Source organism: Dama dama, chromosome 13 (genome assembly GCF_033118175.1).
Source record: "Dama dama isolate Ldn47 chromosome 13, ASM3311817v1, whole genome shotgun sequence".
Lineage (NCBI taxonomy): Eukaryota > Metazoa > Chordata > Mammalia > Artiodactyla > Cervidae > Dama > Dama dama.
The window spans coordinates 36,408,584-36,435,692 of NC_083693.1; the positions used below are offsets into that span (position 1 = coordinate 36,408,584).

Consider the following 27,109-nt stretch of genomic DNA (forward strand, 5'->3'; position numbering starts at 1 on the left):
GCAGTCTTGGGGAAAGATGAGATGAACAACCAAAAGCCTGAGAATTTGCTAAAGCTCCCCAATTTGGGGAGAGAGAGAGAGAGCGAGCCCTTGGGGGTAGGGAAGGATGCTCCCGGAGCCCAGTGGCTGTCATCAAAGTCAGGAGAAACATGCCCTGGGATTGCTGCCCATGGTCTATTTGCACTGCATTCTGGGAAAATCTCTTAGCTCCATCTTCCAGTTTACCCATCGGCTGCTCAGTTATATCCATCTTTCCATTCAGCCTTCTGAATATCAACCAGCATATCTTTTAAAATGAGACATAATCATTTCAGCAGTTTTAGATTTACAGAAAAATTGAGCAGAAAGTTTCCAGGTGGCCTGATACCCCTACCCACCTCATCTCCCCTGTTATTAACATATTAATGTTAGTATGGTGCATTAGTTACCACTGATGAGCCAATATTGATGCACTATTATTATTATTAACTGAATTAGAGTTAGGTTCACTTTCTGCATTTTACATTCTATGGGTCTTGACCAAAGCATAATGACACAGACTACCAACCTTTTATTTTACTGGTTCATTGGTTGTGTCCATGTCTGGTTAGCTTCTTCCTGTTTTAAGGAATCCTTTGGAGGACTTCCCTGGTGGCTCAGTGGTAAAGAATCCACCCGCAACGCAGGTGACATGGGTTTGATTCTTGGGTTGGAAAGATTCCCTGGAGAAGGAAATGGCAACCCACTCCTGAGAAATCCCGTGGACAGAGAAGCCCGGCGGGCTACAGCCCATGGGGTTGAAAAGAGTTGGACACAACAGAGCAACTAAACAACAACGACAATAGGGACCTTTATTGAGTATGTGATCATGATCGGCACCCACATTGGAGAACTTCCTTCTGTTTATACCCGAGCAGTCTCTGTGTGTGCTCAGCTGTTTGATGCCCATGTGCTCTTCCATTTCAGTCTCCAGAGGATCCATCATCTCTGCATCTTGTGGGGGGAGCCCACGGCGAGACCAGGACCGACCTGCGGATGGCCCAGGGTCCAGGGGTGCCTGTAGCTTCTCGGTGAGTAGGACCAGTAGGGTCACCACGCTGCCTGCCAGGTCCCACGTGCCAGTGCATCTGAGTGTCTGTGCTCATGTGCCTGTTGAGGGCAGGGGGGACACCCAGGTGCCTCCTCCCTTCCATCTTTCTCCAGCAAAAGCTCTAGGACAGTTTCTAGCACTTGTTTCTCACTATTTTGTTTTGACATACTGATGAGAAAGACGAGTTCTGGGCGTTCCCAGAGAACAAGCCACACAGAGCAGACATGCATGTCCTGTCACCTGTTCTCTCTCCTCTCAGACCCACTGGGTCCTCTTCTGCTGGTGGGGATGTCTGAGTGGCACTGTTGCCTCCTTACTGTTAGGGTGGTGATGGGCCAGGTTGTGATATTAGGGGAGTGCTGGCCTCAGAGAACGAGTTAGGACACGTTCTCCCTCTTCTGATTTCTGAAATAGATTGTAGAGAATCGTATCATCCCTTCCTTAAACGTTTGGTACAGTTCAGCAGAGAAACCATCTGGGCCTGTCGATTTCTTTTAAGAAGGTTATTAATTATTTATTCAATTTAAAAAATGCATATGGCTGTTCTGTTTGTCTGTTTCTCTTCTTGTGAGTTTTGCCAGTACATGTCTTTTAAGGGATCAGTCTGTTTTATCTAGATTATCAAATCTGGGGGCACAGAGTTCTTTGTAGTACTCTTTTATGTAATCAAATCATCCTTTTAATGTTACATTGTTATCCTTTTCTATGAGGTCAGTGTTGATGACTCCTCTTCCTTTTTTGGTACTGGTAGTTTGTATCTTGTATCCCTTAGTTGGCCTGGTCAATACCGTGGCACAGTGGTAAAGAACCCACCTGCCAATGCAGGAGATGTCAGAGATATGGGTTCGATCCCTGGGTCGGGGAGATCTCCTGGAGTAGGAAATGGCAACCCACTCCAGTATTCTTGCCTAGAAAATTACATGGACAGAGGAGACTGGCAGACTACAGTCCTTGGGGCTGCAAAGAAGCAGACATGACTGAGCGACTGAGCAACTGGTCAATAAAATAGATTTCAGGTTCATTGATTTTCTTTCTTTTCTCCTTGTTTTCAACTTAATTGATTTATGCTCTAAATTTTATGATATTTCCTCTGCTTATTTTAGGCATCAGTTTCCCTTCATTTTGTTTCCTGAGGTAGAAGCCTGGGTTATTGATTTTATACTTTCTTCTTTTCTAATGTGTACATTTAATACTATATATTTCTGATAAGCACAGCTTTTGTTACACTATGGAAATTTTGACAAGTGGTATTTTAATTTTCATTTAGTTAAAAAAACTAAAAAAAATTATTCTGGTATTTCCTCATTGACCCATGTGTTGCTTAGAATGATGTTGTTTAATTTCCAGATATTTGGGGATTTCACCCATCTTCCTTTATCGATTTTTAGTTTAATTCCATTCTGATGGGCAGTGCTGTCCAGGGGAACAATCCTTGTTGATTTTCTGCCTACTTATTCTCTTGGTTACTGAGGAGGGATATGGATGTCTCCAATTATAATAATGGATTTGCCCATCTCCATTCCCAGTTCTATCAGTTTTGCCTCATATATTTTGATGCTCTGTTAGGTGCATAGCCATTTACAATTTTGATCTCTTATTGGAGAACTGAATTGAATTATGCATCTCATTGTAATGCCTCCTTTTTATCCCTGATGGTTTTCCTTGTTCTAAAGTCTGCTTTGTCTGAAATGAATATTGATACTCCAGTTTTCTTTCAACTGTAATTAGCATGGTATATCTTTTTCCATCTCTTTACTTTCTTTTTTTTTTTTTTGGAGATAATTTATTTTTTTTATTTTTTATTTTATTTTTTTTAATTTTTTTTTTTTTATTAGTTGGAGGCTAATTACTTCACAACATTTCAGTGGGTTTTGTCATACATTGATATGAATCAGCCATGGATTTACACGTATTCCCCATCCCGATCCCTGCTCCCACCTCCCTCTCCACCCGATTCCTCTGGGTCTTCCCAGTGCACCAGGCCGGAGCACTTGTCTCATGCATCCCACCTGGGCTGGTGATCTGTTTCACCATAGATAGTATACATGCTGTTCTTTTGAAATATCCCACCCTCACCTTCTGCCACAGGGTTCAAAAGTCTGTTCTGTATTTCTGTGTCTCTTTTTCTGTTTTGCATATAGGGTTATCGTTACCATCTTTCTAAATTCCATATACATGTGTTAGTATGCTGTAACGTTCTTTATCTTTCTGGCTTACTTCACTCTGTATAAGGGGCTCCAGCTTCATCCATCTCATTAGGAGTGGTTCAAATGAATTCTTTTTAATGGCTGAGTAATATTCCATGGTGTATATGTACCACAGCTTCCTTATCCATTCATCTGCTGATGGGCATCTAGGTTGCTTCCATGACCTGGCTATTATAAACAGTGCTGCGATGAACACTGGGGTGCACGTGTCTCTTTCAGATCTGGTTTCCTCAGTGTGTATGCCCAGAAGTGGTATTGCTGGGTCATATGGCAGTTCTATTTCCAGTTTTTTAAGAAATCTCCACACTGTTTTCCATAGCGGCTGTACTAGTTTGCATTCCCACCAACAGTGTAAGAGGGTTCCCTTTTCTCCACACCCTCTCCAGCATTTATTGCTTGTAGACTTTTGGATAGCAGCCATCCTGACTGGCGTGTAATGGTACCTCATTGTGGTTTTGATTTGCATTTCTCTAATAATGAGTGATGTTGAGCATGTTTTCATGTGTTTGTTAGCCATCTGTATGTCTTCTTTGGAGAAATGTCTGTTTAGTTCTTTGGCCCATTTTTTGATTGGGTCATTTATTTTTCTGGACTTGAGCTTCAGAAGTTGCTTGTATATTTTTGAGATTAATCCTTTGTCTGTTTCTTCATTTGCTGTTATTTTCTCCCAATCTGAGGGTTGTCTTTTCACCTTACTTATAGTTTCCTTTGTAGTGCAAAAGCTTTTAAGTTTCATTAGGTCCCATTTATTTAGTTTTGCTTTTATTTCCAATATTCTGGGAGGTGGGTCATAGAGGATCTTGCTGTGATTTATGTCGGAGAGTGTTTTGCCTATGTTCTCCTCTAGGAGTTTTATAGTTTCTGGTCTTACATTTAGATCTTTAATTCATTTTGAGTTTATTTTTGTGTATGGTGTTAGAAAGTGTTCTAGTTTCATTCTTTTACAAGTGGTTGACCAGTTTTCCCAGCACCACTTGTTAAAGAGGTTGTCTTTTTTCCATTGTATATCCTTGCCTCCTTTGTCAAAGATAAGGTGTCCATAGGTTCGTGGATTTATCTCTGGGCTTTCTATTCTGTTCCATTGATCTATATTTCTGTCTTTGTGCCAGTACCATACTGTCTTGATGACTGTGGCTTTGTAGTAGAGTCTGAAGTCAGGCAGGTTGATTCCTCCAGTTCCATTCTTCTTTCTCAAGATTACTTTGGCTATTCGAGGTTTTTTGTATTTCCATACAAATTGTGAAATTATTTGTTCTAGTTCTGTGAAAAATACCGTTGGTAGCTTGATAGGGATTGCATTGAATCTATAGATTGCTTTGGGTAGAATAGCCATTTTGACAATATTGATTCTTCCAATCCATGAACACGGTATGTTTCTCCATCTGTTTGTGTCCTCTTTGATTTCTTTCATCAGTGTTTTATAGTTTTCTATGTATAGGTCTTTTGTTTCTTTAGGTAGATATACTCCTAAGTATTTTATTCTTTTTGTTGCAGTGGTGAATGGTATTGTTTCCTTAATTTCTCTTTCTGTTTTTTCATTGTTAGTATATAGGAATGCAAGGGATTTCTGTGTGTTAATTTTATATCCTGCAACTTTACTATATTCATTGATTAGCTCTAGTAATTTTCTGGTAGAGTCTTTAGGGTTTTCTATGTAGCATCTCTTTACTTTCAACCTATCAGAGTCTTTATATTTAACATGGGTTTCTTATAGACAGCATCCAGTTGGGTCTTGTGTTTTTATCCACTCTGACAAACTCTGTCTTCTATTTATTCTATCTATGTACTTATGCTGCGATGGGTCTTTGTTGCTGCATTCAAGCTTTCTCTAGTTGTGGTGCACAGGCTTCTCATTGCAGTGGCTTCTCTTGTTGCAGAGCATGGGCTAGAGGGTGCTTGGGCTTTGGTAGTTGCAGCATGCAGCTCAGTAGCTGTGGCGGATGGGCTTAGTTGCTCCATGGCATGGGGAATTTTAGTTTCCAGACCAGGAACTTAGTTCCCATGTCCCCTGCATTGGCATGCAGATTCTTAACCACTGGACCACTAGGGAAGTTCCTAAAATGGGTATTGATATATTGATTTTCTCTTTGTCTGTGGTTTGCTACAATTTGAGTATGATATGCCTAGGTGTAGTTTTTGTTGTTGTTGTTTTTAAACTTATTTTATTGAAGTATAGTTGATTTACAATGTTTTGTTAATTTCTACTGTACAGCAAAGTGAAATCAGTTATATGTGTATTCTTTTTTATATTCTTTTCCATTATGGTTTATCACAGGCTATTGAATATAGATCTCTGTGCTACACAGTAGGACCTTATTGTTTACCTATCCTATATATAATAGTTTGCATCTGTTAATCACATGTTGTTTTTCTTTTAAAAGTATTTATTCTGCTTGGTGTTCTTTGAGATTCCCGATCGTGATTTGGTATGTGTTGTTAATTTTAGAAAAATTGTTAGCCATTATTACCTCAAATATGTTTTCTTCCTCATTCCCTCATTTATTTCCTTTGGGTCTTCCAGTTACATGCATGTTATATTTTTAATATTGTCCCATGGTCCTTGGATGCTCTATTCTGTCTCTGCTTTCACCCCTGGACTGACCTTCATTTTGCAAAATTTCAATTTGGGAAGTTTCTATTGGCCTGTCTTCCAGCTTTCTGATTTTCCCCTCAGCTGTATTAAGTCTGCTGATGAGCCCATCAAAGACATTCTTCCTTTCTATTACCAGTTTTCAAAAAATTTCTAGCATCTCCTTTGGATTCTTTCTTAAACTCTCCATAACTCCGCTCATATTACCCATCTGTTCTTGTATGCTGTCTTCTCCCATCAGAGCCTGTAACATATGAATCATAGTTACTTTAAATTTCCAGTCTATTCATTCCAAAATCTGTGTCATATCTGAGTCTGGTTAGGATGCTTGCTTTATCTCTTTAGCGTATGGGTTTTTAAAAATTATTTTTTTTGCCTTTGACATGCTTTCTAATTTGTTGTTGAAAGTCAGATATGTTATCATGGAAAATAGGAACTGAGGTAAAAGGACTTTCTTGTATGAGTTTGTGTAAATCTCATTAGGAAGTGGGGCTTCCCCGATGGCTCAGTGAGTAAAGAATCTGCCTGCAGTACAGGAGAGCAAGAGATGGAGGTTCAGTCCCTGGGTCGGGAAGATCCCTTGGAGACAGAAATGGTAACCCATTCCAATATTCTTGTTGGGAAATCCCATGGATAGAGGAGGCTGATGGGCTACAGTCCAAAGGACTGCAAAGAGTCAGACATGACTTAGTGACTGAGGATGCAGTAGGAGCTGGGCTGTGTGTCATATCTCCTAAAGTTGTAGGTTGACAGAGGCCTACGTTTCACCTCCCCTCTGGACACTGAACTTCTCTCAGCCCTGAGTCTCAGAGGGAGTCTGGTCTTGGAGTTCTTTCAGCTGGAACCCACTGTTATCAGCAGGAGCCTGTTGGTATGGTGAGAAGGTGGGGGGAGGGGTGTGTCACCCCAAAACTAGGTTCACGTCTTTGTGGGTTTGAGCCAATATACACAACCAAGCCAAAGATCGAGAGAAGGAAGGATTTATTATTACCTGCAGCAAGTGAGGAGAACACCAGGGATCTTTCCCAAAGCAGCATCTCTGCAAAATGGGAAGTTTTAAGCTAAGGGTACATGCATATCCATGAGGGAGCTTGAGCAGAGGAGAATCCAGCATAGAACTGGGTCAAAAATCAACAGAGTCCATCTTTAGTTGACTGAAGTCATGAGGGTCCATATCCTCATTCCATCCTCCATCTGGGTGGGAGTGACTTAATTCTTACAGAACTCAAAGGTGTAATATTATGTGTATCCCCTGAGGAACCAGGACCCTGCCCCAAGGCTGCACTACTGGCTCTTTTTTATTTTTTTTTTTAATATCTGCTTTCTTCTTCTTTTAGAAAATATATTTATTTGGCTGCGTTGGTCTTAGTTGCAGCACGGGGATCTTCAATCTTTGCTGTGGCATGCGGGATCTTTTAGTCATGGCATGAGAACTCATACTTGTGGCCTGTGGGATCTTAGTTCCCTGACCAGGGATTAAACCTGGGCCCCCTCCTTTGGGAGCACAGAGTCTTAGCCACTGGGCCACCAGAGAAGTCCCTGCACTATTGTTTCTTGACTGTTTCTCCCTTGTCTCCTGTTCCCCTCCCATCCCTAATTAGCAACTGCTTGAACCTGTCCATTGGAACCCAGGGAAGGTCATGGGGGCTGAATGAAACTTATTTCCTATAATCAAGAAATGGGGGACAGAGCAAGGCTTCCATGCCCAGGAGCCCCACAGGATCCAGTTTGGTTTCAGCAGGTTCTGAATGAATAAACCAAAGGTGATTAAGAGGCCAAGCCACCTGGCCACAGTGATGGCTGGTTTGTAGGGTTTCTCTCTTGTGTTTTGGTCTTGGTGAATTTGAAGCACAGACGAGGGAACCCATGTCCGGGAGGCTCTGAAAGTCCTCAGTGGATGGAGGAAATGGCCCAGCACTGCCATGAGGAACATGAGGTGATGATGGTGCTTGTGGGGGTCCTGGGGTTGCAACCTTGCCAGGCAGCAGGGCGGGCCCAGCCACACAGAAGCAGGTGGGCTTTCCTGCTGTCACTTCTAAATCGCCAGCCGTTTTGCCCTCTTACTGTGGATGAACCTTCTTTCTCACCCCTTTCTTTAAGTCCCCAGTACTATGTTTTGGGGATCACAATAGTGGGCCTTCCATGCAGCAAGAAAAAGTCACCCCATCCTCCATGTCTTGTCAACAACCCCCCCCGCCCAAGTATCAAGTCTCATGAACAGATTTTTAAACCGTTGCCATCTGTTCTGCTCTTAATTGCAAGTGTAAAAAAATATTATTTTCCTAAATGCATCAGGGGAAGGGGAAAAATATGTATTCCTAAAGACCAGAGTTCTTGTACAAGGCAGCCTGGCTCCATCGCCCACTCATTAAAGATGATGTCGCTTCTTTGCTCAAATGGAAGCATTTGTCTCAGTTGTTTACTTACAGGGTAATATTGGCCCACTTGTATTCTGTAGAACAAGGAATTAGGAGGAGGAGGAAGTGCTACAGTGGCCCCAAAGACCCTGTCCCCCACCTCTCTGAGGGCCCAGCCTCCAGCCCCACCAGCACAGGTGGAAAAGGGCTTTCAGGGTATGTCTTCAGGACAAATGCAGTGCTCGCAGGTGCCCACATCCTTTGCGAGAGTGGGGAGAGGCCCTCTGGGCTCTTTCCAGACATTCCAGGGGTGGGGGGGGGTTGGGTAGGACCACTCTCAGATCATAAACCCCTCTGTGATGGGTCGACCCCTCACCGTGCACCCGATCCTGGGCACAGAGCCTAGGCTCACATGGGGCCCACCCAGAGCCCCAGGGTTTGGAAGGGCTCCTGGTAAATATGACACCCGCACCTGCCAGCACCACCTCTGCACCCTGCAGGCAGGGGATGCTCCAGGACCTTGCCGGCCCATCCCTCCAGCCCTTCCCCCCACCCTGATGCCAGCAGCTCAGGCTGTGGCCTTGACTTCCTGGGTCCTGGCAGTGCCAGATTCAGTCAGGAGGAATGGATTCAGTTCATGCTGCATTAAGAGGGGCTCTACCTGTAGCCCCTCCCAGAGCCAGACTGGGGAGGGGGGGAGGGGACGTGGACCAGCCGTGAAAGCTGCCCCAGACTCCTCTCTACCAGGGCTGTGCCCACCCCCAGAGGCCTGTCTCTAGACAACATCTGTGCATTTTAATATGACTTCCCAAAATATTACCCTGCAATTATTTCCAGAGGCTTCAATGGGATCCCCAAATACATACAATTAAGACTAAAACTGTAATTTTAAATTAGTGCTAATTTGAAGAAACACAAAGCTTTCTCATCTCCAAGCCAAACCTAGACAACAACATCCCAATTAACTCTTAGGCACCACCAGACCCCAGAAATGACCACTCTGGCCTCTCACAGGGAGAAACAGCTCCTGGAATGCATGATGCTCCCTCAGCAAACTCCAGAAGCTGTCTTAATTGTCCAACTTTGCAAAGTGAGGGTGTCTCTCCAGTCATCTCCTGAAGCAACAGTGCTGCTGTTTGGTGATGACCTGAACCCGACCACACAAGGCTGCGAGGTCACCCCTTTCGGTCTGTGTCACTGAGCAGAGGTACCATGCTTCTTCTGATCCACCCTCCTGATGATGCCTTTCAAGTGTTGGACAAGAGTCCGTTCTCAGGCCCTGGAAGGGGTCCCCTTCCTGCAACAGTTCTGTGGAAAGGGGACACACAACCCTCCCTGCACCGCCCACTCTCACGATGGGTCAGGCTCCGGAGAGATGGAAGATGCTCCAGAGGGCCCAAGATGACTCCCTTTTCTTCCTGAAATGAGACAGCTCCTAGTGCTAAAAGTCACCGAGAACATGTTATTGCCTCGGAATAGCGGAAAGTTCAGGGCCTCCCTGATGGGTCATTTGGGTGGAGAAAGAACGAGCCCCCAGGGCTAGGTTTGGATGTGGGTACCTGCCAGTTGTGGGCAGGCATGAGGGAGAGTGGCTGCCATGACCAGCATGCAACGGGCCTGCTGTCCTGTGGTGGGGGAGTGACCTAAGGGCCTTTGCAGCCTCCTAGCGGGCCTCTCCCCAGTGTCCCTGTTGACTTCCAGCTGGCCATCCTGGGGGGGCTGTCCCTGCTCGTCCCTCCTCCTTCCATCCTGCAGAGCGCCGGGCGGGGGCAGCTCATCCGAGGGGAGACCCCTGCCCGATCCTGAGGCAGGACCTGCTCGATCCTTCCCGAGGCTGCGGTGGCCCAGGCAGGACTCACAGTGATGCTTGTAGATGTTTGTCTGTGGCACTTCCGGGCACAAGGTGTTTTACCAGATATGCTGATGAGCAGCATCGCTGAGGATGCACCTCGGCTTACGGGCCATCTAGGTTGAGCTGGGCCAGGCACAGAGGTCCTGCCCATGTCTGGAGCCTAGTGAGCCTGGCAGGCGGACTCTGCTCTCAGGCGGGAGCTGGAGAGTCATGGAGTGTGGAGCGGGGGCCCCTGCCTCCCTGCTGCAGGCCGAGAGTCCCATCGCACTGAAGGTGGTTTCAAAGCGTAGGCGCTCCTACCCCAGGTGAGCAGCTGTGACAGCAGCTGGACCATGCAGCGTGCAGCGGTGAGGGCAGAGGGCCTGTCTGGGACCTTGAAGGTCTGGGACCTGCCGCTTTGGCCATGGAACTGCACCTGGGCTTTGTGACATTCTCTCTTATCCCTCAGGGGAGACCTGTCTCAGCTTCTTGCAGGGGCCTGTGGAAGGAGGATCAAAATTCCCTGGAGCTGGAGGGCAGTGGACATCCCAGCAGCAGTGACTGACATGCTTGAGGGGCAGAGCTGTGACTTTCGGTCCTGGACAGTAAGGCCAGGCACCCCCTGCTTGCAGCAGGAATGAAATTGAAGCCTCTTCAGACAAAGAAAGAGAGGGAATGGCGAGGGGATGCCTGGGGCGGCCCTGTCTGCTGGGAAACCATGTCTGGAGCAAGGCAAGCCCTGCCCATAGCCTCAGCTGTGAAGACCTCATGTCTGCTGACCTTGGGTGGAGTCTGTGAGCCCATAGCTCACTGGCCTGGGGCCCGTGGTGGGGCTGACAGGTTACACAGTCAGCCTGTGGGGCCCTTTTCTCCAGCGCACCTGCCCCTCCCAGCTGTGTATCAGCCCATCTTCTGCAGAGGAGGTACTACTGACAGACACTTCCTGCCCCCAGAGAGCCCAAAACCTGGGATCTGATGCTGGAGCCCAAGGAGGGGGTCCTATGTGGGCTGCAGCACAGGGTACTAGAGAAGCTTCTTCTGGAAGAACTGGTTATGCACGGAGGCATGTGCAGGAGGAGACCAGCCTGGAGGGATGCAGGACGCAGTGGCTTCTGTGTGGGCAGAGACCTGCCTGTGTGCTGGGACCAGGCAGGGCCCGTGAACTCAGGGAGAGGCAGCGCTGGGGAAAAGTGAGGGAGTGGAGGTGGGTGGGACAGGCAGGTGGCCAGCTCTCTACAGCTTTGGGGATGAAAGTAAGGAGCTTGGACTGTGTCCTGGGGCAGTGGGGCCTTGGCAGGGATTTGGGCAAGGGAAACCTGTTCGAAGGTTGTCCTTTGATTCTGAGTGTGGGAAACACACATGGGATAGGAGGTGTACCGGAAGCCATGCACAGCCCTGCACGGGGGAAGACCGGGGGTTAGTGATTGGCTCTAATTGTGCAAAGCAGGTGCCCACATACTTGGAGTCCAGCCATCCTTGTCTGCTCTGTAGACCCTATTGTTGAGGACTGGTGGGTGAAATGCTGATCTTGATGAGATAAGGAAGAGGGAAATTTTTCTGAGGCAAAACAAAGGCCATGCAGTGACCAGTGAAGTCCCTAGGGTGCAGATGGGCATGGTCTCTTGGGTACCTGTGTGGGCTCATCCTTGACTGGAAGTCTTTTTGTTGTGGGGACCCATGGTGGCTCAGAGCTGTCACCTGTCAGCCTCAGGGCTTTGTCCTCAGAGGCACCCCCAGAACTGTAGAAGATGGTCACACCTGCAGGACTGCCCCAAGTTGCACCTGGTGGCTGAGCTGCCCAGGGCTGTCCAGTCACAGTGTTGCTATCAGAGAGTGAGGCCAGAGGAAAGGGAAAAGAATGTCCAAGCAGAGTGCCCTAACCTGCTTTTCTGGGAAATAGGACCTTTTCTGGGAAATAGGAGGTTTGTTCTGTTATATCACTTAGGATTAAATCTGGTTACAAAGTAACAGTATCTTTAACAAGAAAGAAGTTAGTGCTTCACTTAAAAGAATCCCAGAGGTGGGCAGCTTCATGAGATTATTATCGATAGTGACCTCTTGTATCTTTTTGCTCCACTGTCTTAAGACATGGCTTTCATTGCAAAGTATCTTGTGGCCCAAGATGGCTGCTGGAGCTCCAGCCATCAGATTTGTGTTCCAGGCAGCAGAAGGAGGAAAGGTGAGCAAAAGGAGTCTGTCTCCAAGCTGAGCAAGCTGCCTTAAAGGCTTATTTTAGGGAGTCTTGTTTGTATCTTTTTGGCCAGAAGCTAGTTACACTGCCCCAGTTAGGTGAATGGGAGGAGCTGTAGTTCACCTTAAAATCCAAGTCCCGTTTCTAAGGAAGATCATGGAGATGGACATGGGGAGGCAGTCCCCACCATAATAGTCCTTTCAAGAATGACTGCCTGGCTGCGCTGTGGGTTCTGGAGCAAGCCTGCCTGTTTGCTTGCCTTTCTTCCTCCCCTTCTCTTCCCCAGACACGTGCTGGGTATGGCAGTCACAGATGAATATGACAAAGAGGAATCACGGATCCCACGGGCCTGGCTCACGCTAGCTTTGCTACATGGATGCTGCTGTGGCTGGTCCATGGTGTGTCCCAAGCAGAAGAACAGGTGGCGGGGAGGCAGGCCTCTGAATGGGGTGGAGGCTGAAGACGGCGGTGTGACCTCCTTGTTGCGCTGACCAGCTGCTCACACAGTGAGGTCCTAACAGGGCACGGCAGGCATCTAGTGGGTCATCCAGGGCTGTGCTCCACGCAGACCCAGTACTGTCATCACCAAGGAAGAAAGCAGTGTTTCTCTATTCCCCCATGCAGGCTGAGTTGGAAGGAGGAAGACTTAGTTCTCCAACTCCGTATTGCTTTGAACTTTTATGTTGGTTTTGTGTGTGTGTGTGTGTGTGTGTGTGTGTGTGTGTGTGTGTGTGTGTGTGTGTGAGTCACTCAGTTGTATCTGACTCTGTGACTCCATGAAGCGTAACCCACCAGGTTCCTCTGTCCATGGAATTCTCCAGGCAAGAATACTGGAGTGGGTTGCCATTCTCTTCTCCAGGGGATCTTCCCAACCCAGAGATCTAACCCGTGTCTCCTGCATCGCAGGCAGATTCTTTGCTGTCTGAGCCACCAGGGAAACCCTTTATGTTGGTTGATGTTTCCCTACATCAAGGTCTCCTTAAGGAAAGCAGAGCTCTGTGTGGTGGCCTAGACTCCTGGGTCCTCTGTCATCTGACTCGCCTTGTGGTCCTGCTGCCCTCCTAGCCTGCCTTCCTTCATCTGTGGACTCTGGCAGGTGTGGTGTGGATGATGCCCAGCCCTGCTGGTTGTAGGCTCTATAACATCTCGCTTGCACAGTCAGGTTGGGAATCTGCAGCCTGGGGTTCAGGCAGGTGGCTTTAAAATCACCCCTGAGGGATTCCAGGGCCAGCAAAGCTTAGGGCCACCTGTGACCCTTTCTGGGCACAGGCAGAGGCCTTCCCGGGGGTTCATTACCAGAGGGGGCAGAAGGTCAAGGCTGCAGTGCAGGGTCTTGAAGACGGAGCTGGGGTGGAGATGTGGGGGAGTCAGCAGTCCTCACAGCCTCTGTCCAGCTCAGGTAGATTCCCGTGTGGACAGGCCCCTACAGGAGACCCTGATGGTCTTTGCTGATGGTGGGAGCTGGCCAGGTGTTCCTTATTCAGGTCTCCCCACTTATCCAAGAGAAGAGAGTAATTTCTGTTTAGCTTAGTTTGATACAGTGTTAGATCATATGCTTTTAAAAAAATGTTAATAGCTTTTAAATTTTTAATTGAAGGATAGTTGATTCATAATGTTGGATTAATTACTGCCATACAGCAAAGTGACTCAGTTCTACATATATGTATTCTTTTTTATTACATTCTTTTCCATTATGGTTTGTCATAGGATTTTTTAAAAATTTATTTAATATTGGAGTATAGTTATTGACACTGTTGTGTTAGTTTCAGGTGTATAGCACAGTGATTCAGTTCTATATATACATGTATCTATTCTTTTTTAAATGTTTTTCCCATCTAGGCCACCACATAACATTGAGCAGAGTTCCCCGTGTTATACAATAGGCCCTGTTGTTTATCCATTTTAAATAAAGCCATGTGTACATGTCAGTCCCAAACTCTCAATCTATCCCTCCACCCCACCCTTCTCCACGATGACCATAAATTCATCCTCTAAGTCTTTGAGTCTGCTTCTGTTTTGTAAGTAAGTTGCCTGTGTAATCTTAAAGCTTCATTAGTTCACACAGAGCACGGCTCTGTTAACCCCATGTGATGCTGGAGCCTCTGTTCCCAGACCAGGATCTGCTGTGCATGGCATGCATTCAGGTCAGTTTGGAGGTCTTGATATTGGCCTGCTGTCTGTTTATCTGATTGCCTGTAGGGAAATGAAGGGAAGTGCTTTCCTTCTGGGAGGTGTTTCAGTCTAGTTGGAAATAGAGAACTTGGTGTTGCAGAGATCCCGGCATCTCTGGCAGTCATCCTGATGGGTCTGCTGGAGCCTCCCCGTGTATGACGGGGATGCAGTGTCCTGACCGGGCCCCTCCAGGTTTGCCGTATGGCTGTCTTTCTGCCAACCCCCCCTGCGCAGTTTTTTCTTGAGGAAGATGCTTCAGGTAGAAGCCATGGGCTCTGGGCCCCAGGCAGCTGGCCTTCTGTTACCTTCCACGTCGGCTCTGTGCTGGGGGCTGGGGGCTGGGGGCTGGGGTTCCCCTCCCTCGGGACACAAAACCATTGGCAGGAGAAGGATCCTGAGTCTTGCAGAGCAGGGCACCCCAGCCGATCTCAGGACTGTGTGAACACGGTGGGTGACTGGCTCAGCGCACAGGCCACCTTGTCCCCTGGGGTCCCAGGCAGCTCCCGGCACAAGGTAATCACACCCACGGCTCAGAACATGCCAGGCACCAGATGCCTCCTGAGTTCCTCTTCACAGCTCAGCGCCCGGGGACGAGAGCCAGGGCGCGGAGAGGGGGCAGGAGTGGCCAATGTTCACAGAACCCTTGGGCTGGCGGGTGGAATCCGAGGGGAGTGAAAGAGAGGCAGAGAGGGACCTGGATGGGGGCAGGTTGGGGATCAGGTGATGATGAGTCAGGGCAGGTAGCAGCGGGAGTGGGGAGCTGGTGGCAGAGCTAGGATGGGGGGACCAGAGGTGGAGACAGATCCTGACTTGTCAGGCTGCTGACTCTGGTGACCCCTGGGAGCCCCCACCTCTCTGAACCTCTGTCTCCCCTCCTTCCTGTCTGTGAAATGGGCATGACGGCAGTGTGCATCTGACAAGGATGTTTATGCAGAAAGAGGAAGCAGTTGATCAACGGCCAAGTGCCATTCAGCTCCTCCTGGATGAGCCTGCAGGAGAGCAAGCTCCGGTGTGCACAGGTCACACCTGCGTGTGCCAGGTGCTGGCCTCGAGGCCGTCTGAGCCTGTGCCCAGTGTGCCCGGCCAAGGGGACAGCTGGGTCCTGCCTGCAGGGGTGTCAGAAGCGGTGTGGTCAACACGGGGGACCTGAGCTGGGATCTGTCTGTCTGGTACATTCTGTCTCCTTCCCCAGCTGCGTGGGCTGGGGTCTGAGGCTGCGTCCAGATGGTCAAGCTCAGGTGCACTGGCTTCCGCAGGACGGCAGCCCCTCCAGGTGACCGCCATGGCTGGACTCACACATCACACAGTGGGTTTGCTGCCTGGCTCTGCCCACTGCTGGCTAGATGGATGGAGTGTTGGGGCCCCGGGAGGGCTGCTCCCCAGAGGGCACTGCACTAGGTCCTGGAGCTACACCGTCCTGGGTCCCGCACATAAATCTCAGTAAAACTGAGCCACTGGTCCTGAAACCACAGAGGATAGGGAGTTATTACTATTAAGATTTTTAAATTTTATTGATGTATTTTTTGATTTACAATGTTGTCTTAATTTCTCTGTACAGCAAAGTGACTCAGTTATGTTAATACAAATACATTATTTTCATGTTCTTTTCCATTATGGTTTATCACAGGATATTGAATGTAGTTCCCTATGCTGTATAGTAGGACCTTACTGTTTATCCATCCTATATATGATACTGTGCATCTGCTAACCCCAAATTCCCACTTCATCCCTTCCCTACCTCCTCCTCCTCCTCGGCAACCACAAATTTGTTCTCTAGGTCTGTGAGTCTGTTTTCTGTTTTGTAGATAAGTTCATTTGTGTTATATTTTAGATTCCACATGCAAGTGATATAATGTGGCATTTGTCTTTCTCTAACTTATTTCACTTAGCATGATAATCTCTAGGTGCCTTGTGTTGCTACAAATGGCATTATTTCATTCTTTTTAATGGCTAATATTCCATTGTGTATATGTACCATGTCTTTATCCATTTATCTCTCAGTGGACATCTAGGTTGCTTTCATATCCTGGCTGTTGTGAATAGTGCTGCTGTGAACATTGGGGTGCATGGATCCTTTTGAAGAATGGTTTTCTCCAGATATATGCCCAGGAGTGGGATTGCTAGATTATACAGACGTGGAGTTAGTTGTGATTAGAAGAAACCAGAACCTTCCTTAGGATCCACCAGTTTAGAGTTTAAAAGTTTAAAAACTTTCTCAGATCATAGCACCCTTGATATTGCCTTAATTTCACAGTGTCTAGCTCTGCATATTAAATAGTTAGGGCTGAATGATGTATTTATGTCCTAAAATCTTTGAAGTTGATTGAAAAGTAACACTGAAACAAGTTTAATTCATCCTCACCCACAGTTGCTCACTAGTGAACTGTGAGCAGTTCTGTTAGAAGTGTTTATGTACCATCCGGATTTCCTGGTCAGTGTTGTCTTTTGTGTGGGACTTGATTACTGAAAAAAATATTCAATGCTTTTTATTTATTTTTCTCTCTTTCCTTTTTAATTTTTAAATTATGAAAGTATGATAACACATTTACAGGAGACTTGGAAAATATAGAGCAAAGTTACATATAGTTTTTACTATATATACAATTATTTTTTAAGTAGATAAATTAAGATTTTTTTAGCTGGGGTTTCAGTATCAAACTCTCAATAATTAGTAGAATGAATATACAGAGAAGTAGAAGGATAAAATAGACCTGAAAAGCACTATGAACCAATTCAGCATAATTTTTTTGCACTTTGTCTTATGTCCCTGGATATGTTCCAGTGTCTCCTAGTTTATGGCCTGTGGGAACTTGAATAGAATTTGTATCCTACTGTTGTGTGAAAATTGTATAAATCAGTTATATTCAGTGCTTTTTAAAAAACTATGGTAAAATAAACACAACATAAAATTGTCCCTTTTCACCATTTTTAAGTGTTCAGTTCTGTGACATTAAGGACATTCATGTTGTTTGCAGCCATCACAACCATCCATGTTCAGAACTCTTTTCATCTTGTGAAACCGGACTCTCTTCCCATTAAACATTAGCTCCTCTAACCAGCTGTGTTGCCCAGAGAGACTTGGAAATGGTGGCCTCACCAACAGCAGGAAGATACCCAGGCCCCTGATGGTGGTCTTGAAATTCAATTTTCTACTAAAAGAAACTAGGACTCCTTGGACAAAAGGCAGATTCTTGGTCAAGAATAGAAACTGTACAAGTTGTACCTGGAACATTTTTGTCAGAGCAGAGGAACCTTCAGACCCACTGGGATGGTATTAAAAGGACCTGGGATTTGAAGAGACCACAATGGGACAGTTTGAACATCAGTAAGAGGAAAGGCTGCAGCAGATTGAAATGCATTTAAGATGTTTAAATCTGGAGTTCTTTGTTTTAAAAAACTGAAGTATAGTTGATTTACAGTGTTGGTTAGTTCCAGATGTACAGCACAGTGATTCAGGTCTGCATGTACATATGTCTATTCTTTTTCAGACTCTTTTCCATTATAGGTTATGACAGAATATTGAGTAGAGTTCCCTGTGCGGTACAGGAAGTCCTTGCTGATTATCCGTTTTGTATTTAGTGGTGTCTAAATAGTAATCCCAAACTTCTAATTGATCCCTCTTCCCTTTCCCCTTTAGTAACCATAAGCTTGTTTTCTGTCTTTGAGTCTGCTTCTGTTTTGTAAATAAGTTTGAATCATTTGTTAGATTTCACATATAAGTGATATCAAATGGTGTTTTTCTTTCTCTGTCTGATCTCAGTATGATCATCTCTAGGTCCATTCATGTTGTCCCAAGTCTCATTTATTCATTCTTTTTATGGCCAAGTAATATTCCATTGTGTATGTACCACACCTTCATTATCCAGTCCTCTGTTGATGCACACTTAGGTTGCTTCCATGTCCTGGTTTTTGTAACTGGCACTGCAATGAACACTGGGGTGCATGTATCTTTTCTAATTAGAGTTTTCTGTGACTTCTGAATGATACTAAGAAAAACAAAACAACCTAATTGCTCACCTTTGGAGAATGATTTTTTTGAACTTTGTTAAATAACAGAAAAGACAATTGTTTACCTTGCTTCCCTGTATGAGCTACAGCAGGGCAGCCCAGTGGCAGGTGAGGGGGTTTCAGAAGGGGTGTGTGTTCAGAAGGGGTCCAGCATGTGGCTGCATGAACGGACACCCTGGGTGGGGTGCTGATGCCAGGTGATGTTGCAGAAAGTGGCATCTGGAGCTCCTGCCTCTTGAGGAAGGGCACCACTTTGCCAGGGAAGTACTTTGCCTCCAAATTCTAACCTGAATCCAATTTCCCACCACCAATCTGCTGGAGTGCAGAGGACAGAGGGTGATGCTCTCCTCAGCTGTAGGGACAGTCATCAAAATCTTAGTCAGGGGAAATGCTCTCCAACAAATGATTCAGTGTCTGTAGTGAATAAATTACAAGGGTACAAAGAAGCTTCCTTGGTGGCTCAGACGGTTAAGAATTCACCTGCAGTGCTGGAGACCTGGGTTTGAGCCCTGGCTCAGAAAGATCCCCTGGAGAAGAGAATGGCATCCCGCTCCAGTGTTCTTGCCTGGTGAATCCCATGGACAGAGGAGCCTGGTGGGCTACAGTCCATGGGGTCACAAAGAGTTGAACACGATCGAGTGACTAACACACACAAAAAGAACAGTAGAGGCCGATGGATTGAAGGTGACGTACTCAATGTTGAGGGCTGGGTGCTCAGTGGAAAATGGTTAAGGAGAAGTGAGGCAGTGATGACCACACAGTCGAGGTGGTCAGGGTGCACACAGTGGGTGCTTGGTCTCTGAGTGGCATCGAGGAGGCCTCTGGGGTGGCTGGCACAGTCTGTCTTCTTACCAAGGTGGGGTTACCAGGGTGTTTAATAGTCATGTATTAGGCTAAATTATTTGTCTTATGCTTTGTTGTTTTGCATGAAGGTTATTTTGATAGTAAAAAATTAAAAGAAGTTGTAGAAGTCATGAGAGTGAGCAACCAGCCTGGGCCTAGGGGTGTAAGCTTCTCCCCTTCCTGCGGCAGTAGTCGCTGTCTCTCATATTTTCTTAGAACTTTTATTGTAAATTTATCCATAAATTGACTTGTATCTTTGGCTCTGTGCTTTCTAAAGGGTGTATTGGAGTTTGTGTGTGTGTGTGTGTGTGTGTGTGTGTGTGTGTGTGTGTGTGTTTTATTCTGTTTTCTTTCCTGTAAGGAACTGGGTTAGGTCAGATCCTCTGAGAAGCAGACCTAAGGCAGGATTAAATATGTGTGGACCTTATTGAGGGAGCAGCCTGCAAGGAAGCTGGGGAGGGAAAGTGTCAGACCGGAGGGAGGGGATGGGAGGACGCGTCAGGTGCAGCCTGAGGAAGGCAGAGGGCAAGATGGTTGGATGGCATCACCGACCCAATGGACGTGAGTCTGAGCAAATTCTGGGAGATGGTGAAGGACAGGGAAGCCTGGCATGCTGCTGTCCATGGGGTTGCAAAGGTCTAAACCAACTGAGTGACTGAACAACAATAACAAAACAAGGAAGGCCAAGCTGCCTGGAGCTGCCCATGCAGGGCCTGTGTCTTCCAGGGAGGGTGGGGTCTGTGTCAAAGTCCCTGCTGTTCTCAGCTCCCTGGACATGCTGTGGATTCTCAACTTGAGCATGAGTCCCTGAGAAACTGGTTTGGGTGGGTCGGTAGACTTTTGCTCACGGTCAGGTTTTTCAGGAACTCCCCCGGGTCATGGTGTAGGTGGCTGTGTTGGGATCCTGGCTGCATGGCCCTGGATGGCTGAGTGGGCCTGGATTGGCTCAGCCTAGCACAGGGATGCTGAAGGACCCACCCAGAATGCTGGTGGTGGGGGAGGGGGACGGGGCACTCGGACCCATCACACAGAGCTGCTGCTGGAGTGTCTGCACTGTTCTCAGTTCTCAAATTTGTAAATATTGTGACTCATCCAGAATTACAGTGCAGAGCTAATGGAATCAAGAATGTATACATCGTCTGCTCCTTCACACTTCTTCTCGAGTTTTGGGATGTTTCAGTTCCAAAGGATGTGGGCCTCGAGAGTGTCGAGTCCTCCTGACTACTGGCCTGCCCGTGTGGCCAGGTGGATGCTCGGCGGCTGGAACGCCTCTTGTGCCCTGGGCTCCATTCTGGCTCAGGTGCCCCTCAGCCTCCTTTGTGGCTGGTCCCAGTGTCCTACAGGGACCATGTGTCTGGTGAATTCCCCAGATGAGCTCTTTGGGGCGGCACCATCAGTCCTGTCTGATGGGTTAGGAGTCCAGGTTCAGAGGGGGCCACAGCTGGGAGGTGAGCGTCCAGCGCTGCAAACAGCCCACCACATCCTGACCCGAGAACATCCATCTGGTGGTGGGCTGGGCATAAGGGTGAAGCCCCCTCCATCCCAGTCAGAAGCTTTTCCAAGGATCTCATCTGCTGCCCCACCTCCGTCACCCCCTCCTTGGGTGTGACTGCACCCCTCACTCCATCCACCCATCTCTCTTGCTTCCCACTCCAAACCTGAAGGTCTTGCTTGGCAAGCCCATGGGCTCTTTATGGATCCACTGACCTCCTCTGCCTGCCTCGCTCACTCACTTGGTGGGGGGCACGCTATGGTGAATAATGGGAGCCTGTTTGGGGCACCAGACCTTCTCTTCCCTGCCTCAGTGCACTGGCAGCTTTTGGGAGGTGAGTGTTCTGCCTGCTGCTCTTCGGGAATGATCCACACGGTGCTGTTAGCAGGAAACATCTGCTGAAATGCACGGCAGCTCCCCAGGGAGTGATGAGTGGGCACCCCATTTGTGTGTGGGGTGTGTTCGCCCTGCTGGAGATATGACTGCCCATCCATCCTAAGGGCATGGCCCGGTGTGTGTGTGCAGAGGCAGAGAGGACCGGGCTGTTCCTGAGGGGCTGTGCTCTCTCCTTAGAGCATCAGGGAGTGGTCATCGAGCCCCCTCTGCTATCTCTCGGCACCAGACCCAGGCCTCTGGAACTGCCCCCCAGCCTCGAGAGGAGCCAGCTGCCCTGAGCCTGGGCTCTGCAGGCTTCTCTACCTCTTCCAACCAGCTCCACCTCCATGGCCGGGCAGCAAGGTGTCTGGTAGCCTGGCCCAACATCGAGGATGAAACGACTTGGCCTCACAGCCACCTTGGGACCAGACCTCCTGGCTCCATAGCGTCATAAAATTTGGCTTAAAATCCGAGCTGTTTTTGCCTTAGAAACTCACCTCCAGAGATTAGAAAGCTCGGTCATAGATGTTGCTGCGAGCTAATGATGGATGTATTATTCAGCACTGGGATTAGGCACTAGGCCATTTATGGGTTTTTCCTCTGAATTGCCGATGTTTGAATTGGCGGCTTTTGAAGCTAATACTTCTGCTCCAAGGTTTGCTGTTGGGCAACTTGTTTATAAATAAAGCAGCTTTTCAAGGAACATCCACAGATTTAAAGAATAATTAGTATAATGAGTTGCATAGCCAAATGAGGTGCCAGGGAGCACAGTTCTCTGGATGGGTGCATGGAAATCTGGGTTTCTGCATGCTGGGGAGAGGTGATAGCGTGGTGATTTCCATATGTAGTGTTGTCCTGTGTTTGGGGGTGTTTGAGTGTTAAATCCACTTAATATTCACAACAGCCCTGGGTTGGTTTGAACACAGCAGGAGCCTGAGGCTTGCAGAGGTTCAGAGATTTACCCGGAGACCCTACACATCACGCAGGCCACCCCCATGTGCTCTTATGTCCTTCTTGCATGCATGCTAAGTCACTTCATTCATGTCTGACTCTTTGCGACTCTATAGACTGTAGCCCGCCAGGCTCTTCTGTCCATGGGATTCTCCAGGCAAGAACACTGGAGTGGGTTGCCTTGCCCTCCTCCAGGGAATCTTCCCGAACCCAGGGATCGAACTGCGTCTCTTACATCTCCTGCATTGGCAGGTGGTCTCTTTATCACTAGCGTCACTTGGGAAGCCCACTTAGTTCCTTAGTTTTTACCTAATGTCCTCTTTCTGTCTCAGGATCCCATGCCGGTCCCTGCATTGCATTTAGTCATCTTGCCTCCTTAATCTCCTCTGGACTGGGACAGTTTCTGACTCTCCTTGTTTATGGTGACTGTGATAGTTTTGAGGAGGACTGGCCTGGTATTTTGTAGAATTTCCCTCAATTTCAGCTTATCTGATGTTTTACTTACGGTTAGACTGGATTTGGGGTTTTGGGGAGAAAGACCACAGAAGTTAAGAGCCATTCTCAACCTATGGCATAGGTATAGCTGTCACCATGATGGATCACTGTTGACCTTGACCTTGATCACTGGCTGAAGTAGTCTTTGCCCGGTTTCTCTTCTGTAAGGTTGCCTTTTCCATACTCTGCTCTGGAAAGAAGTCAGATGAACAGTCCACATTAAGGAGTGGGCAGTCGTGTTCAACCTCCTTGACAGGAGAATATCTACATGAGTTACATAGAACTTTTCTGTATCAGAAAAGTTTTCTGTCTGTTTTCCCTCACTGATTTATTTATTCAAATTTTATTTGTATCAGTATGGACTCGTGAATGTTTATTTTATACTTTGGTTTATAATGCAGTCCTACATTATTTATTTTGCTGCCTAAATTGTTGAGCTTTGATCATTGGAAGCTCTTTCAGTTGGCTCCTGTGTTTCTTTGACCTGCCCCCAGCCTTTAGTCTTTTGAGTATTTCCTTACTTTCTGTTACAACAAGATGCTCCAGGCTCAACTTAGATTTTCCCTGCCTAGCCCTGGAATCTACTGTTTCTCCAAGAATCCCTGGTTCTTTTTATTAGAGAATGGTATTTAGAGACCAAGGTCTGTGTGCTGAGAGTGCTTATTGTGATTGAGGTGGCACCGCTTCTAGATAGACCCTCAGGAGATGGACTCAAGAAGCAGAGTGTATATTAACCATGTACAACTATGTATCTTCCCCTTGATTTTTTAAAAGATTTTTTTTTAATATGGACCTTTTTTTAAGTCTTTATTGAATTTGTTACAATATTGCTTCTGTTTTATGTTTTGGTTTTTGGGGCAGGAGGCTTATGGGATCGAACCTGCAAGCCCCTGCACTGGAAGGCAAAGTCTTAGTCACTGGACCCTCAGGGAAATCCCCATCTCCTTGGTTTTTGAATGTGACCTCATCTGATAGCCAAGCCCTGGATACAGTCCCCTGATCACTCAGGAGAGCCAGCCCTACATGTTCCAGGGTAGAAAGGAAAAACTGGACACTTGAGTGTGTAGAGCAGGATGCAACAAAAGACTTAGAAAGGTGAAAGAATATTATCAAGGTATACAGAAAATACATAGAACATCAACAAGAGGAAAATCTGGGTAATTACCACCCAGTTTAAGAAATAAGATCTAAAAACATGATTCAACCTGCCATAAATGGGCTTCCCAATAATACTGGTAAAACCTGTCAAAGTAAACTTATTGTTTATTATTTGGGGGCATGTGTTAGTATTTTTACTCTGTTTTGCATGGTGTCTAACTCTATAAAAATTATATTTTATGGTGTTCCTGAAACTTGAATTTTCATTAGCTGAGAACTTCTGTATGTATTATAGAAAATGCAAAAGTAACTCCTTGTGGTGTTCAGATAGAGAAACTGAGGACTTGCAGCAATGATATGATTTGTTTTCCAACTTTAAGCAGCTAATAAAAATGGGATGGACTGGGTCTTTGGGGTTAGCAGACATAAGCTTTTAAGTAGAGAATGGATAATAAAATGGATATTAAAATGGATAATAAAACAATAAGTTCCTACTGTATAGCACAGAGAATTGTATTCAATATCCTATGATAAACCTTGGTGGAAAAGTATATTAAAAAAGAATGTATGTGTTAGTCACTTAGTCATGTCCAACTCTTTGCGACCCCGTGGACTGTAGCCTGCCAGGTTCCTCTGTCCATGGAACTCTCCAAGCAAGTTTACTGGAGTGGGTTGCCATTTCCTTCTCCAGGGGATCTTCCTAACCCAGGGACTGAACCCAGATCTCCTGAATTGAAGGCATATTCTTTACTGTCTGAGCCACTAGGGAAGCCCTATCTGTATAACCAAATCACTTTGCTATGCAGCAGAAATTAACACAACATTGGAAATCAATTTTAAAAAATAAGGACTCAATTTTTATTGTCAGAGCTGAAGTTTGTGGTCTTTTTCTGATGCAGATGTTGAGGTTCATTGGGAAAGGGGAGATGAACTAGTCTTCTTGGTCACTGCATGACTCCCTTACCTCCCTTGGCCTGGATGACTTGACCGCTTCATCAGCCTGGAATCCCAGCCCTCATTCAGGTTTTGCAGGCTCCAGAATTTCTGAAGAAAGGAGGACTCACGTAGTTCACATTACTTCCCGCCAGCATCACATCACTCCCTGCCAGCATCTGTGCCTGCATCCTTCACACTCCTCCTGAGACTGGAAATAACGTATCCGGCTCTGAGCCACCCCCTCCCTGTTTTAGTGCCAGATGCCATCTCTGGAACTCCCCCTGCCCCCCAGCTCTGCTTCCTGCTCTCCACTGGATCCTCTTCTGCACATGCACGCACACTGCTTTTATCACCCATCTGAGAAAAGAGGCATATCTCCTGCTCCCACTTCTTCTTCCTGCTTCTGTCCTATTTTCCTGCTTTGTTTTCCTGGAGAATTCTGGGAGGAGTCATCTCCACTGGCTTTTCCCAGTTCCTCCCCTGCCTTTCTCTCTGAAACCTGCCCCAGTCAACGTTCCCAGCTCTGCTGACGCCTCTACATACTCTGATGAAACTGCCCATCACAGTCACTAAAGACCTCCAAGTCCTCCTCTCCCTAGACTTGTCGCACATTCGTCCTCTCCCTCCCCTGGGAACTGCTTCATCCCTTGGCTCCAAGAGTGCCATCTGCTCGGGATTTTCCTCCCACTTGACTCAGTCCCTCTGCTGACCTCTGAGTGCTGGAGGGTCCTGACATCCACCTTTGGACCTCTCCTCTGCTTGATCCATACTCACACTCTATTGACCTCACCCAGTCTTGTGGTACTAAACCCATCATATGCTGAAAAATTCCAAACTCATATCTTCCTTCTGACTTGTCTGTCATCTCCCCGTGAGGTCCAATGAACCCCACACAACAGGTGCCAACTTGTTCCCCACTGCCCCACCCAACCTCCATCTCTCATCATAGTAAATGGCAGCTCCATCCTTCAGGTGCCTGGACCATAACCTTAGAGTCAGCCTTGTCTCCTGTCTTTCTCTCAAATCCTACATCTAATCTGTTCTAGAATCCCCTCCCTGGTCACCGTCCACACTGCCCTGTTATCTCCTCATTGGATTGGTTTCCCACCTCCACGCTTCCCCTTTCTACCTTGACCCATACCTTTCCACCCAGGTCTATGTTCATATAGTAGCTGGGTTACTGTTATTTTAAAAAATAATTATTGAAGTATAATTGATGTACAATGCTGTATTGGTTTCAAGTGCACAGCAAAGTGATTCAGTTACACATATACATGTATTCATTCTTTTTAAAGATTCTTTTCCCATATTTATCACAGAATATCAAGTATAGTTCCCTGTGTTATACAGTAGGTCCTTGTTTGTTATCTGTTTTATGCATAGTAGTGTGTTTATATTAGTACCAAACTTCTAATTTATCCCTTGCTGCCCCCTTTTCCCTTTGGTAACTATAAGTTTGTTTTCTGTGTCTGTGAGTCTGTTTCTGTTTTGCAAATAAGTTCATTTGTATCATTTTTTTAAAAAAATTAGTCTCCACATATGAGTGATACCATATGATATCTGTCTTTCTCTGACTTACTTCACTTAGTATGATAATCTCTGTCTTCATCCTTTTATTTTATTTTTTGAAAAATTTTACTGGACTATAGTTGATTTACAATGACTGCTTTAAAACTTAAATTAGATCATGTGACTTCATTTTAGAACCCTCCAGTGCCCTGCCCACCTTGCCTCGATCTTATTGAGTAAAGTCAGAGGCCCCTCCTCCCCTGTTTCTTACCTGACTTTACTTCCTCAAACTCTTTGCTTTGGAACATACCTGGTCAACATCATCACCTGCTTCACAGGTTGATCCACACATCCTCTGTCCGTAAGACTGCTGTGGACGGCCGGCTTAGAACTGATTCAAGTCCTGGCCCCACCAGCAGCAAAATCAGGCAACTTCCTGTCACACATGCCCACCATGTCCTCAGGACCCCAGGACCTTGCCAAGTTCTAGATGGCTTGACCTCTCTGGGTTTGTACCAGGAAAGGGTCTCATTCTGGCTTCAGGGTAGTATGCATGGGACACTGGCAACTGGGCTTGGTTTCCTCCAGACAGATAGGCCATAGGCATGGCCACCCACCACCAACCCCGTCACCAACGGTTGGCATGGTCCCCAGGCCTTCCTCACGCTGTCCTTCTCTGTGAATGTTTGTTGCATTGACCAGAACATAGACTTGTAGGTCTTTCTCAGACCTTTTAATTTTATTATTTTTTAAAAATATTAAAAATGTTTAAAATTTATTTATTTTTGGTTGCTGTGGGTCTTTGTTGCTGTACACAGGCTTTCTCTAGTTGCAGTGAGTGAGGACTACTGTCTAGCTGGGGTGTGTGGGCTTCTCATTGTGGTGACTTTTCTTGTTGCAGAACAGGAGCTCTAGGGCACTCAGGCTTCAGTAGTTGCGACTCGCAGGCTCAGTTGGTACACAGCATGGGGGATCTTCCCAGACC

General features: G+C 46.6%; 1 protein-coding gene across 1 annotated transcript in view; it reads left to right on the top strand.

Annotated features, from left to right (window-relative positions):
- Nucleotides 1–27,109, top strand: part of APBA2 (amyloid beta precursor protein binding family A member 2) — a 134,010-nt gene that overhangs the window by 29,301 nt on the left and 77,600 nt on the right. Inside the window, exon 2 of the mRNA XM_061159624.1 lies at nucleotides 946–1,049. The gene's annotated coding sequence lies outside the window, so the exon portion shown is untranslated. The remainder of the gene's footprint in view (nucleotides 1–945; nucleotides 1,050–27,109) is intronic.